Source organism: Schistocerca gregaria, chromosome 4 (genome assembly GCF_023897955.1).
Source record: "Schistocerca gregaria isolate iqSchGreg1 chromosome 4, iqSchGreg1.2, whole genome shotgun sequence".
Lineage (NCBI taxonomy): Eukaryota > Metazoa > Arthropoda > Insecta > Orthoptera > Acrididae > Schistocerca > Schistocerca gregaria.
Window position 1 is genome coordinate 467,599,093 of NC_064923.1, and position 13,845 is coordinate 467,612,937.

General features: G+C 42.9%; 1 protein-coding gene across 2 annotated transcripts in view; it reads right to left on the reverse strand.

Moving 5' to 3' along the window:
• LOC126268205 (WD repeat-containing protein 47) overlaps positions 1–13,845 on the reverse strand; it is a 635,268-nt gene that overhangs the window by 461,911 nt on the left and 159,512 nt on the right. The gene's annotated exons all lie outside the window — the stretch shown is intronic.

Sequence of the window (13,845 nt, forward strand, 5' to 3'; positions counted from 1 at the left end):
ACGAATCTCCTGGACCGAATGCATTCCCTCTTGAGTTCTACCGCACCTTTGGTTCTCTGACGGGACCGACGAGGGTACAGAGGAACTCTTAACACCTACCTTACTTCCTACCGTGTTCACAGAGGATATCATGACATCCGTTCCAAAACCACGTGGGGTCGTAGACCACGAGACTACCAGCCTTTGACATTACTGAGCGGAGACTACAAAATCTTTGCACGTATCCTCCATTCCCGCCTTCAAGCGGCGATAAAGGACAAAATACAGTTAGATCAAGCTGTCTAGGGGCATACAGTCATGTCATAGCACTGAAGTCGGCATGTAGATTACGAGGAGCCCTAGTGGCAGTGGATTTCGATGACGCTTTCGACCGAGTGGACGATGTGTTCCTACGCGCGGTCTTGGAATGGATGTAAATTTCCCTTTGAACGCGAACTTGAGTCTTTGTGAACGGTGCTAGCTCAGACCCTATCACGATTCAGTGCCCGGTGCGGCAAGACTGCCTCCTTTCGGCCACCTTATTTCTAGTGGCTCTTGAACCTGCACAATACGGCCTCCGACGACCCATTGAAGGCCTCCAACTACGGACCGCTTCTTTCCAATGCCATGCATACGCCGTCCGCGTCGTTCTTTTGGCCAAGTCAGGACAACCAACACAGGTGTTTGATGTGCGTTGTCCGTCATGTGCTTACTGGAGCCATATTTTTTAACTATATCTTAAAAAGTGCCACATATCTGGAGATCTCTGACTCTATCTATGCAGAATTAATATATTCAGAGAAGCTGCATGCAGTATTCCGACAAGATGGATCAACCTTGCACACAACCAATAAAGTATGGCTCACATCACCAACTTGTCACCTGATGACACACTTGTCAGTAGAGGCCCCTGGCCCCCAAGGCCCCATCGTGTAATTTTTATTTATGGGGCACACTGAAAAGCAAAGTGTATGCTGACAATCTTCGTACAATAGACGTTCCTAAACGGAACATTATTAGAGAAATTAACATCACGCCTGCAGAATTACAGCGTGTTGCTAGTAACGCCATCACGCGAAGTCAGCGATGCCTGGATGCCCATGGCTACCACTTCCAGCATCTCGCATAAACAAGTAACTGGATGTATTTTTAATGTTACTTTTATCTATTCTTATTAGTTAGTTCATTGTTATCTGAATCTAGGGAGTCAGGTGTGCAAGTTTTATCCGGGATACTCCGTGCCTGCACTAGGCGGCCGAACTACCCAGACAGGGGGTCTCTCTCCCGGCCGATAATGCCACAAGATCATTACACTACGTTTGCAGGACGTAACCACTGACCGGTATCGATAGGTTCAAGGGAGAAACACATGAGGCCGAATAGGGCTTACTCAAAGAGGCCGAGGCGAAATCTAGCACAAAATTTGGAATAACTGAGTGCTTGGACATCAAGTAATTCTTTCATATACGGAGAGTCCTGGAGGAAATAGGTACGCAGAATAACCGACAACCGGCTAGAACTGACGAAGGCTGCACTGTGCGTCGTAGGCCTACGGAAGAAGTTGGGCGCCGTGTCGCATGAAGCGGACGAGAGCAGTGAGTATACGTCTACGTCGCAACACGTGCGGACGGCCGGCCTTTCTTTTTTGCGCTCCGCGGACGCCTTGGCTCGCCTTAAGAGGTTTCCGGTCGCCGGTCGCGGCTGATTGGACTCGTCCGGCGCGCGCGCACTACACGCGCAAGCATCCCAGCGCTGTCCTGCAAACCTGTTCCCCTAATGATGGGACTTACCTCACCCGGAAATCAAACCATTACCTACAGAATGCCTTCTTCCATCGATGTCAGTAATCGTGCGACGACGGCTGGATGACAAGTCTTGATGTACTACTGCAAAAGGAAGTTTCAGACGAGGGTAATGTTTTGTAGCCAGGGACGGCGAAATGCTCTTTTCCTCATTTTCAAAGTAGTCGCTATGTATGTAAGGGCATTGTCGAACATATGAAGTCTAACTCCAGAAACTTGTGGTACCAAAAATGGTTTTTGTCGTGTTGGATTCGCTTCTATAATAGAATCGGCTCACAAGGACTCGGCAACTTTTAGCTGCTTAAGACCCCGAACTGTGCAACTTGTCCAGAACTGTCCTTTCTGCCAGTATTCTGCAACTAGCAGTAACCCTCTTGGCTACTCCCTGCTGCAGGCCGGTGAGCCATTTTACAGGAACTTGTTGGTTGGTTGATTCGGCGGAGGGGACCAAACAGCGAGGTCTCATCGGATTAAGGAAGGATGGGGAAGGAAGTCGGTCGTGTCTTTCAAAGGAACCATCCAGGCATTTGCATGAAGCGATTTAGGGAAATCACGGAAAACCTAAATTAGGGTGGCCGGACGCTGGTGTGAACCGTCGTCCCCCCGAACGCGAGTCCAATGTGCCAACCACTGCGCCGTCTTGCTCGGTGTTTTATAGGAGTGTAAGAATGTTGCGTTAAAGAGGACTATTACATTTTCACTACAAAATTCTGAGAAAAGTAAATCATCATCTTAAATAATCAACAAAATGATGACGTAAAAGTGCTTAGGGAACCGAAAGCACACGGCACACCTAAATAGTTCGAGTTATGGCATCAGAAAATAAAGGAAACAAGAGTTACAAAAACATACCTTTACTGACCTTCAAACTAATCCCGTTAGCTACAACACACTTTCGTTATCGGTTGTAAAGCTATCGAAAACTGTCACCAAATGCTTCTTGTTGAATCGATTGAAGCAGCGTTGTCACACGTTGCTGGTAGGGATGGGAAAAACCGACCGGTTACAGTACATCGATACCGTTATTTTAACTCTGAATATCCGGTATTTTTCGGTATTTGTTTGGTCTATATTATAACAGGTGTATTTTATTTTTTACTAATAACCGAGTAAAAAAATCAGTCACTGAAGCAGTCGTAAAATATTTGATTTTTAAATAAACATGTTTTACAAAAATGAGTAATTTTTTGTCTTAAAATTTACATTGCTTTGAACTATTACGTTACTATAGAAAACTGTAGAAGTTATCAGAGCTACTTTAATAACAATGCCGACGGAACCGGGCAACAACGGATGACACAGGATTTTGATGGTACGTGTGAACACGCAGTGCGCAAGTACAAGGCCTGCTCCATCTGGACTATGTGGTAGTGTCTCGCTGCCGTCATTGGACTTCAAATGTATTACAGACTGGCAGTGTGTCTAGTCTTGAAGTATTTTACGAATTGTGGTATCAAAGTATACATTGGTCCATTTGCTTCACAATATTAAGAACGGAGAAAGCCAGAACAAACTTGCGACATCACTACTTTACAATAAAAACAGAAACTAGATGATCTGGTGACTGTGTCTATATGCCTTTATCTGCTTGTAGCCATTTACAACGGACAAATTAACACAAAAAGTAGAGTGCTGCATCTTCGGTTTTCACCCTTAGCAGCGACTACTCGTAATGCCCAAACAGTGGTAGATCCTCGATCACAATATGATTTTTGAGTAGAGTTTGAAAAACTTAAGATTCAATAGGAGCATAATGGTGATTTTTTTGCATTTTTCACCCATTCATCACTTTTCGAGAAAAGCAGCGAACGGTGGAAAGACAAAGTTTTCTTTCATTTGCCAATTCATTTAGATTTTGATTCTATGTTTCTTGAAACTGAGTCAAAATTTTTAAAACTTGGTTCGATTTCTACGCTATCACGGGAACGAATAGGAATAAAAACAGAATTAGTAATTTCAAGTCAAGTTAAACCACCGCTGGAAAAAAAACAAAAAACGATATAAACGAAAACCGGTTCTTTTAGCGATAACCGCCACCCTTAGTTGCTGTGTATGCGAATCAGTAAACATGAGACATGATGCTATCAATACTATGTGGAGGCCAAGTGAGAGCCAAGGACTTTGAGTACATCTTCTTTCCTGCCTCCCAAAAAAGTCGACTGACAAAATCAAAGATTAAGCCGATGTCGATCGTCTTTTACGACAGCAAACATCATGAATTTCTAACCGAGAGAGGAAGAGGAGACGATGAACATCATGCCATTGACTGTCGCTTGGTCTATGAGTCGTAGAGGTTTCATGACGGATATCCAAGATCGCATGGGCACGGTGTTTCGAGCGATTCCACAAGGAGCGTTTGCTGACTTTTCCAACAGCTAAAACCTCCGATGTCGGAAGCGTGTTGTAGCTAAGGATGATTACTTTTAAGACCAGGAGAGGTATTTCTAGCTCTTGTTTTCTGAAGTTTCGGCGAGCGTTCAGAGAACATTTCAGACGTACCTTGTATATAATAACGGCCTTCAATAGAAAATACCTTTATCAAGAAGATATTTTGAAGCTAACAATAACATTGAAGCTGCATACGAAACACACTTTAATAAGTGCAATCTGTCTATTTCATCATTTTGTCACGGTACAATAGTTCCCTTGACAGTTTTTGGTACGGAACCAGAGCTACCACTATTTAGGTCGGTTGTTCCCAACCTTCCTCAGACCATTAACTTCGTGTGCACTCAGATGTTAACTACTGACACCACACATATATTACTAATATCTAAGCCTTGGCGGCATTTCATATCTTCAGTGGCGAGGCACCCTGGGCCCGACGTAAAATTATTTAAAAACGGCCTATATCGCAGTCTATGTTAACTTCTGACCAGTTTCGGCCTTCAATTACGGGCCATCATCAGAATTTGCAGCAGCTGGATAACGGCGATGGCGCCTGACCCGCTGTGTAGACCTCAGTCACTGTGAGTGATCAACAGTAACAGTGAGTGAGGACTCCACATCGGGTCAAGTGCCGTCGCCGTCGTCCAGATGGTGCAAACTCTGATGATGGCCCGTAATTAAAAGGCCGAAACTCTTCAGAAGTTAACATAGACTGCGATCGAGACTGTTTTTAAATAATTTTAGGACAATAAAGATCGCTGTCCTCCAACAATGTCATGTAAAACTAGGTCCGACTTATTGCGGGGATCATGTGAGATGCTGCGAGCATGGAAGAAAACGGAGAGTGGGGAGCTGAGGAATTAGTGTGCGACCAGTTGGGAATTTGGTTCAGTCACGAGGCGTGCTCGGATAGCCGAAGCAGTTACGGTGACCGCTCGCGTAAAGCACAAATTTGCCTTCTCCCCACTGAATTATTTAAATGCCCTCATGCGCTTAACGTCGGTATTTCTGTTTCATTATGTATATATACCCCCACGGAATAACGAAGTGTCCGAAAGAACATACACCACACGTATAATAGCAACTTAATGTTAATCAACAAACGTCTAAGAGACGTAGCCGGGCAAATCCTTAGTGCATACCAATTGCGGAGAAGTGCTGCTTTTAAGGTTTTTTTCATCTTCAGTTTTATTTTTTACGAAAACGCGCTCGGAAGAATTGTGGCTAAGACGTCAGAGGGAATATAGGAACCCATGCAGACTGAATATTTACCTACGCCAGTTCAAGAAATCTGTAATTAAACTGCAGAACGTTTGTGGGAACTATGGAATCCACAGAACTGTATTGGCAGGTTAGAGGAGCACATCACAGGTAAAGCACCTTACAAATCTGAGGATTTTATAATTACTAATGCTTTCCTTCGATAGTCTTGTTAGATGTTTCAGATGCAGATGGAGTATAATCATCAGTTTGGCTGCAGCAGTGATGGGAGAGTTTTAAAAGAAATTTCTTCCCGTGTAGCATTTTTCTGGCGACATGGAACCGCCTATGGAAACTCTTCCACATACTTAAGTTTTCTAAACCGCAGAAAACTCAAAAAGTCGTTCCTACCATATTCCTGAACATTAGCCATTCCTCCTGCGACACACTGTTTACCACTGTGTCGCCATAAACTGAGAAAAATAGGTCTAAAACAACTGAAACGCTTGACCAAAACTTACTTCCTTTCTAAAACATCAGGATAACATACAGCCACACTCGTGTTAAACAGTACGCAAAGACAAGAGTCAACAATTCCCTAAGTAAAAAAGAAGTATTTTTTCAAACTAAGCAGACTGAATGAATTGTAGGAACTAGACGATCGTTACCAACATCATCAAAAGATAGGTGCACTTTTATCAGTTTTGCGATAAAAACTTAATTCCGTAATTTCCTGCAAGAAACGCAGGACTGCGACTAACGGAATCAGGACAGCTTGTTACAACACGGAAGCAACGCAATTAACAAGCGCAGAGACCAATTTCCGGAAGTGAAACTTGTGAAAGGCGACTTACGAGTAACGAGAGAAAATGTTTCTGGCTTCGTTACATAGCTTCCAGCTTCGCATCCATTTTCTGTGGGCGATTAGGTACTGTTTACGTAATTTTAGTGTGTTTGTTAACTTTTCCTTAATTAGTGGTTCTGCAGCTAGTTAACAACAATAATAGATTTGCAGTGTAAAAAGTAAAATTATAAAACCTGTATAATGCAGGGATAATTCTGAAAATTGCCAGGAAGATCAGAAACTGAACAGCTATAGCAGCAATTGTGTGCCTTTACGAGCTTCGAATACACAGTTTACGTGCAGGGAAGCTCAGAAGAATGGTTGATAAATTCATTGAAAAATCACTCATCCCTTCATAAAGCAATATTTAAATATAAAATAAAAAACCTTTTCTTTGCACATCGTTACATCCTTTGGTGAGCCACCCATTTCTCCGTCTTCTGTCGTGCAACACTGTTTCCTCTCTGGCATTAGTTACAACTTCCTACTGACATTAAGTATTATTAAGGACGATGAGTAGTAAGTGTTCCAACAACTTGCGATCTTGAAATTAGTACGCCGAATGACCGTTTAACTCTCTCATCGCCTAATTTATATGAGCTTTTCGGACAGCAGCCTACGTTTGTTTCGGAAATGAAATCGAGAGAACGTTGCATAACAGGAAGAGAACTCAGCCACAGAAATTACACAAAAACCAATCGTACGAATATATCTCTTTTAAGTATATCGCAGCAAAAGTGATAAAACCAAGATATGTTACGTACCTTTCACTGTGAATTTTAAATAACAGTAACTGTTTTAACAATGACGGCTTCACAAAACACTATATCCTTAAATTTCTCCGACAATGAACTTCATTCAATGTGTCTTCTACTATTACGATTACAAAAGCATACCATTTTATCAAAGCTTGCACTCACTAACAAGGTAAATAAATGAACTCGAAAGGCTAAAACTGAATAAAAAGATGTTCAACTACAGAGATGTGTCGGTTCTAACGCTCTTACCTGTAATAGTCTGCGAGATACCATTTGGAAAAAAGATACGCATTTCTTTGAAACAATGTATAGAGCAACAGTCTAACAACTTATATACTGAGACAGGTCAGGCTGGCACGCGGAACATGCTGTCTGTGACGGAATTTAATTAATGGTAGAAGTAATTACAGCGATATAAGCTTAACATTATCAGAACCAGTGCATTGAAAATTTAGATTTCTCGCTGACATATGAAGATTCCATTAACTACTATACAAAGAACAGACGCCATGTTATATTCTTCTAATCACTTGCCTTTTCACCCTTGTTTCTTAGCTCTTGTCTTGCGCTCATGGCTCTGTTTACCATTCCATGTATTGAGGTTTGCTGCCTATTCACGTAAGTTGATTTACCGTTAAATAATCATTATAATTATCAGAACTGAATTTTAAAAATTTAGTGTTGCTGTGAAACAGACGCCTTTTCCTCTCCTTGCCATTTACGTAAAGGCTCTGTACGTGTGGAAGCTAGTGCGGTATATTAATTTAATTCCCAAAAGTAGCTTAAATTAGTTTTCTCGCGCTCTGCATTGTGAACAACCTGCATTTTAAAGTTATTTTCGAAGTCCGATTTTCAGTTAATATACCACGGTTATCTCTGATTATCGAAAGTTTATCTCCACGTAAAACCACGCTAACAAGAAGGAGAAAAAAATAATAATAAAAAGAAAAAGTTCAAATGACTAAGCACTATGGGACTTACTATCTGAGGTCATCAATCCCCTAGAACTTAGAACTACTTAAACCTAACTAACCCAAGTACATCCCACACATCCATGTCCGAGGCAGGATTTGAACCTGCGACCGTAGCGGTCGCGCGGTTCCGGACTGTAGCGCCTAGAACCGCTCGGCCACCCCGGCCGGCCCATCTATTGTCTAAGCGCTGCAGTGTGCGAGTGAGACAGACGAGAACCCAGTAGGGAAACCCAGTAGGAGCCGTTTGTGGCCAAGGAAACATAGGAGTGTTAAATATGGTGGACCTAAGATCGGCCACTAAGGGAACCATTTATGAAAACTATTTAATTCTGTAGTAATTCAGAGATTGAAGTCACAGTAATTTTAGTCTACCATCTCTCTTAAATTTTCGCGGTGAACGGTGATCCCAATAAAATCTTGAATAGTGATCATATCTATAATAGTTTAGGATTTACTGTTAAAGTGAAATTTGCAAGTTTTGTTACAAAGACCTTAATGCTAAAATCTGAACGCTTTAGTCGATCGTTAAGATCAACTTTTCATACAGAAGCGCATCATTAAAATGACAAATTTTGTAAGTAAACTCTGTAAGTTAGTTTGTTTAAAAGATACAGAAAAATTTAAATAATCAGTATTTTCCGTAACGCATCAGATCATAATTTTCTTCACACACAACACATTGAACAATGACAACATGACACCTTATTGAATCATTAGGTAATAGAATATTCGTTGTAAAGTTTAGTACTTAATAGTTACTTTTGTTCTTTATTTATCACAAAGCTCATCGGCGCAAGGCTATTGCCCATGGCATTCAAAGCTAAGAAGGAAATTGTATTGGTTTTATGTAAAAGAATATAACGTTTATTATGTAATGGATATTATTGTTACTTTATTTAGAACGTGGAATCACGACCGCTACGGTTCCAGGTTCGAATCCTGCCTCGGGCATGGGTGTGTGTGATGTCCTCAGGTTAGTTAGGTTTAAGTAAGTCTAAGTTCTAGGGGACTGATGACTTCAGATGTTAAGTCTCTTAGTGCTCAGAACCATTTGAACCATTAGAACGTGAAAGTGGTCAAGGTTTGATTATGTAAATATGTTAAAATGTAAAATAATGTAGAATATGCTGTAGCCAATCAGATGGAGGGCTTCGGGCAAGGGAACTGCCCTAGTCAGTTGAGCGATGTTCGGTGCGCGGGAAACGCGGCCGGGGACGGGCAGAGGGATGGGCCAAAGCGGACAGTTCAGCTGGAGACACCAAAAGGTAAAGTTCGGATGCAGACGCAAAAGCGGACAGTCGGTCTTTAGTCAGCTACGAAGAGAAACGACTTAGAAAATTTCGCGTTGTGTGGTATCGCGGGACTTAGTCTCTGAGCGGTGAGCAGCCGCGCACCTGGTGTGAACTGTGCAACTTTTCGATTGATAACTCTTATTTCGCGATGAGATTGTGAATGATCGAACTGTGTCAAATGGATATGCGCTCGAGTGTAACAGTAACTCTAAATACGACCACTTTCGCCATTAGTTTGCTATCTGAATAAACATTATTCTAGCCAAATCGCAACTGTGTGGCCTACAGCACTTATGGATAGTTAATTTGGTTCCCGATATTATTATTACTGTTATATGTTATGTTAACTTTGTATTTCGCAAACTTGCCATCAGCTAGACAATTTAACCAAAGTTTCACAAGTGTCTAATTTAGGACATGTAATGCGACACGTGCAGTCCAACTCCTAGACGAGTTTCAGCCAAGACATTTCGACGAAGAGGCACCGCGTGTGAGCCCGAATATCTTTGGGATGTTAGCTCGCACTCTTGATAATAATTCCTGCCATCATTGCATTTTCGCTTTACGTAAAGGATATATTTGAAGTCTAACTTCCATTATTAAATGTAGGAAGAAGAGTTCATAATAATAAAAGGTATTTATTCTTGCTTTCCCAATGTTTGTTTATGGAGATACTATACCAATTTCCCGCAGTAAAATTATGTCACCTGCTAGGCACCGGCCTTAACACGCAGAAATGTAACACCTGCCGTAAATATTACCGGCCTTAGAAACCAGAGGTGAATGGCTCGGGTCCTAACTGCTCCCCTCATGCCTGATGGCTATCGAGGAGGACGGTGGTGGTGGTGGTGGTTAGTGTTTAACGTCCCGTCGACAACGAGGTCATTAGAGACGGAGCGCAAGCTCGGGTTAGGGAAGGATTGGGAAGGAAATCGGCCGTGCCCTTTCAAAGGAACCATCCCGGGATTTGCCAGAAACGATTTATGGAAATCACGGAAAACCTAAATCAGGATGGCCGGAGACGGGATTGAACCGTCGTCCTCCCGAATGCGAGTCCAGTGTGCTAACCACTGCGCCACCTCGCTCGGTGAGGAGGACGAATATAATCGCTGCGTCGTCAAGGGAAGTCGAAACTTAATGCTTAACACCAGAAGTATCAGGTAAAAATGTTACGAACAGCATACGGAGGCGAATTTTCTCCTTGAAGCAGACAGCTTATTTCTACGTGCACATTTTCCCGAATTTTATACATCTAGTGCGATCGACAATGCCCTAGACTCAGATAAATATTGGCAGGAGGCCACAAATGCAAATCACCACGCTGGACGCAGCACTTGCGGCGCCAATATGACCTGAGTGCGTACCGGATTGTCGCCGTTACAAAATACCTACTGATGTGTGTGCATACCAGGCTGCAACATAATGTTTTCAGAAATGTGGCGTGTCGCTCTTAGAGGCTACGCCCTTAGGCATTCGAGAGCGAGCAACCGGCTTCGCCCGCAGTTACGCGGCCTGCGCACGCAACACGACCCGTCCCCGTTCCGAAACTCGCGAGGTCCCACGACAGTTATTCCGCTGGACACGGATGAAACACCGTCGCGTCCCGGAAAAGAAGACGAGGTAACGCGGCGACACCGATTACAAACGCAATGACCCCGCGGTGTTAGGGCCGCGGGTCAGTCTACAAGTAGGACCCCGAAGCCACAGAGGCGACTACTGGGCGCCATCAACAGTTTCTGCAGCTGGCAAACTGGCCATTGAGAAACCAACGCCAAGAGTTCCTGCCTGTTTCTATACAAGGGCGATGTACTTGAGGACAATATTATGGAAATGGGAGAGGATGTAGATGAAGATGAAATAGGAGATACGATACTGCGTGAAGAGTTTGATAGAGCACTGAAAGACCTCAGTCGAAACAAGGCCCCCGGAGTAGACAACATTCCATTGGAACTACTGACGGCCATAGCAGAGCCAGTTCTGACAAAACTCTACCATCTGGTGAGCAAGATGTATGAGACAGGCGAAATACCCTCAGACTTCAAGAAGAATATAATAATTCCAATCCCAAAGAAAGCAGGTGTTGACAGATGTGAAAATTACCGAACTATCAGTTTAATAAGTCACGGCTGCAAAATACTAACGCGAATTCTTTACAGACGAATGGAAAAACTGGTAGATGCAGACCTCGGGGAGGATCAGTTTGGATTCCGTCGAAATGTTGGAACACGTGAGGCAATACTGACCTTACGACTTATCTTAGAAGAAAGATTAAGAAAAGGCAAACCTACGTTTCTAGCATTTGTAGACTTAGAGAAAGCTTTTGACAATGTTGACTGGAATACTCTCTTTCAAATTCTGAAGGTGGCAAGGGTAAAATACAGGGAGCGAAAGGCTATTTACAATTTGTACAGAAAGCAGATGGCAGTTATAAGAATCGAGGGACATGAAAGGGAAGCAGTGGTTGGGAAAGGAGTAAGACAGGGTTGTAGCCTCTCCCCGATGTTATTCAATCTGAATATTGAGCAAGCAGTGAAGGAAACAAAAGAAAAGTTCGGAGTAGGTATGAAAATCCGTGGAGAAGAAATAAAAACTTTTAGGTTCGCCGATGACATTGTAATTCTGTCAGAGACAGCAAAGGACTTGGAAGAGCAGTTGAACGGAATGGACAGTGTCTTGAAAGGAGGATATAAGATGAACATCAACAAAAGCAAAACGAGGATAATGGAATGTAGTCGAATTAAGTCGGGTGATGTTGAGGGTATTAGATTAGGAAATGAGACACTTAAAGTAGTAAAGGAGTTTTGCTATTTGGGGAGCAAAATAACTGAAGATGGTCGAAGTAGAGAGGATATAAAATGTACACTGGCAATGGCAAGGAAAGCGTTTCTGAAGAAGAGAAATTTGTTAACATAGAGTATAGTTTTAAGTGTCAGGAAGACATTTCTGAAAGTATTTGTATGGAGTGTAGCCATGTATGGAAGTGAAACATGGACGATAAACAATTTGGACAAGAAGAGAGAGGAAGCTTTCGAAATTTGGTGTTACAGAAGAATGCTGAAGATTAGATAGGTAGATCACGTAACTAATGAGGAAGTATTGAATAGGATTGGGGAGAAGAGGAGTTTGTGACACAACTTGACCAGAAGAAGGGATCGGTTGGTAGGACATGTTCTGAGGCATCAAGGGATCACCAATTTAGTATTGGAGGGCAGCGTAGAGGGTAAAAATCGTAGAGGGAGACCAAGAGATGACTACACTACGCAGACAGAAGGATGTAGGTTCCCGTGGGTACTGGGAGATGAAGAGTCTTGCACAGGATAGAGTAGCATGGAGAGCTGCATCAAACCAGTCTCGGGACTGAAGACCACAACAACAACAACAACAACAACAACAACAACAAATTCAACTGCACGGCGGTGTTCAATGTTCACCGTGACAAATAAAACACCATAGAGGTGACATGCACCAAATGTCAGAGTGGCAAGATGTTTACTACATGCTTGGATATGCAAAAGAGCAAGATATAAGGGGCAGTCAAACTAAAATGTGGCAGTCGGAAAAATTATTTCAAACGCAAACCGCTATAACAGTTAATACACTTACACCACCACGAGAAAAGGCGGTCAATAATGCCTCCATGGAAAAATGTTCGCGGTTGCCTACTGAACCGTGATTGTACCAAGGCACCGCACATCTTTGTCCGAAGCGAACGGCAAAAACAGGGAAAACGAATGAGGACGGATCAGGACTGTACTGACGATGTGGCAAGGGCTTCCCAACTAAACTTGTTGATTGTCTAGAAACAACGTTAGCAACTGGTCCACGGGCATTATCATGCGACACAATGATGCCGTCCATCAACGTTCCTGTGCGTTTGAAGCATATAGCGCGCTTCAAGTTTTGCAGAGTTTCCACATACCGCTGTGCGTGAATTGTAGCGCCGTGTTCCACGGAGTCAATGAGCATATTGACTTTCCCGGAGCTGGCGTGCCTGCTGTTGCGACTACGCCGCAGAAGTTTCGCTGGGAACCACTTACACATCCTCGATATAAATGCTTCTCTCTCCATGCGATTTCCATAGTTTTGGTGACCAGAAGGAAGACTTTCGTTGCCGTTGATTTGCTTCGGACGAAGAAGTGCGTCTGGGTACAATCATCGTTCTGTAGGCAACCGCAAGCATTTTTTCCATGAAAGCGTTGACCGTACTGTCTCACAGTGGAATAAATGTATTAACACCCATGGCGGCTGCTTTTTAAAATAATAAACAGTTTACTTTAATTTTTTTCCATGTCTCGTTTTCATTTGACTGCCCCCTTATAGGGAGGGGTAAAGCAACCCACATTACTTAGAAATCGCATCTGAATACTGTTGGTTTGTGAGAAGATTGTGATGAGGCTCCTACAAAGAGGAACACCTACTGGCTCGAATCGAAATCCTATAGTGACAGGGTCTTGGCTTGTCGGGCCTACGGTTTATCGATACGCTACACTGCTGCTCGCACTGGTCGGGAGTTCACGACTGTCTTGACGATTTGAGGTCGATGAGTTCTGAAGGCTCCTATTCAGCGCGATGCTAAATTTCAATAGCCCTAGGCACTAGCGTACCAGA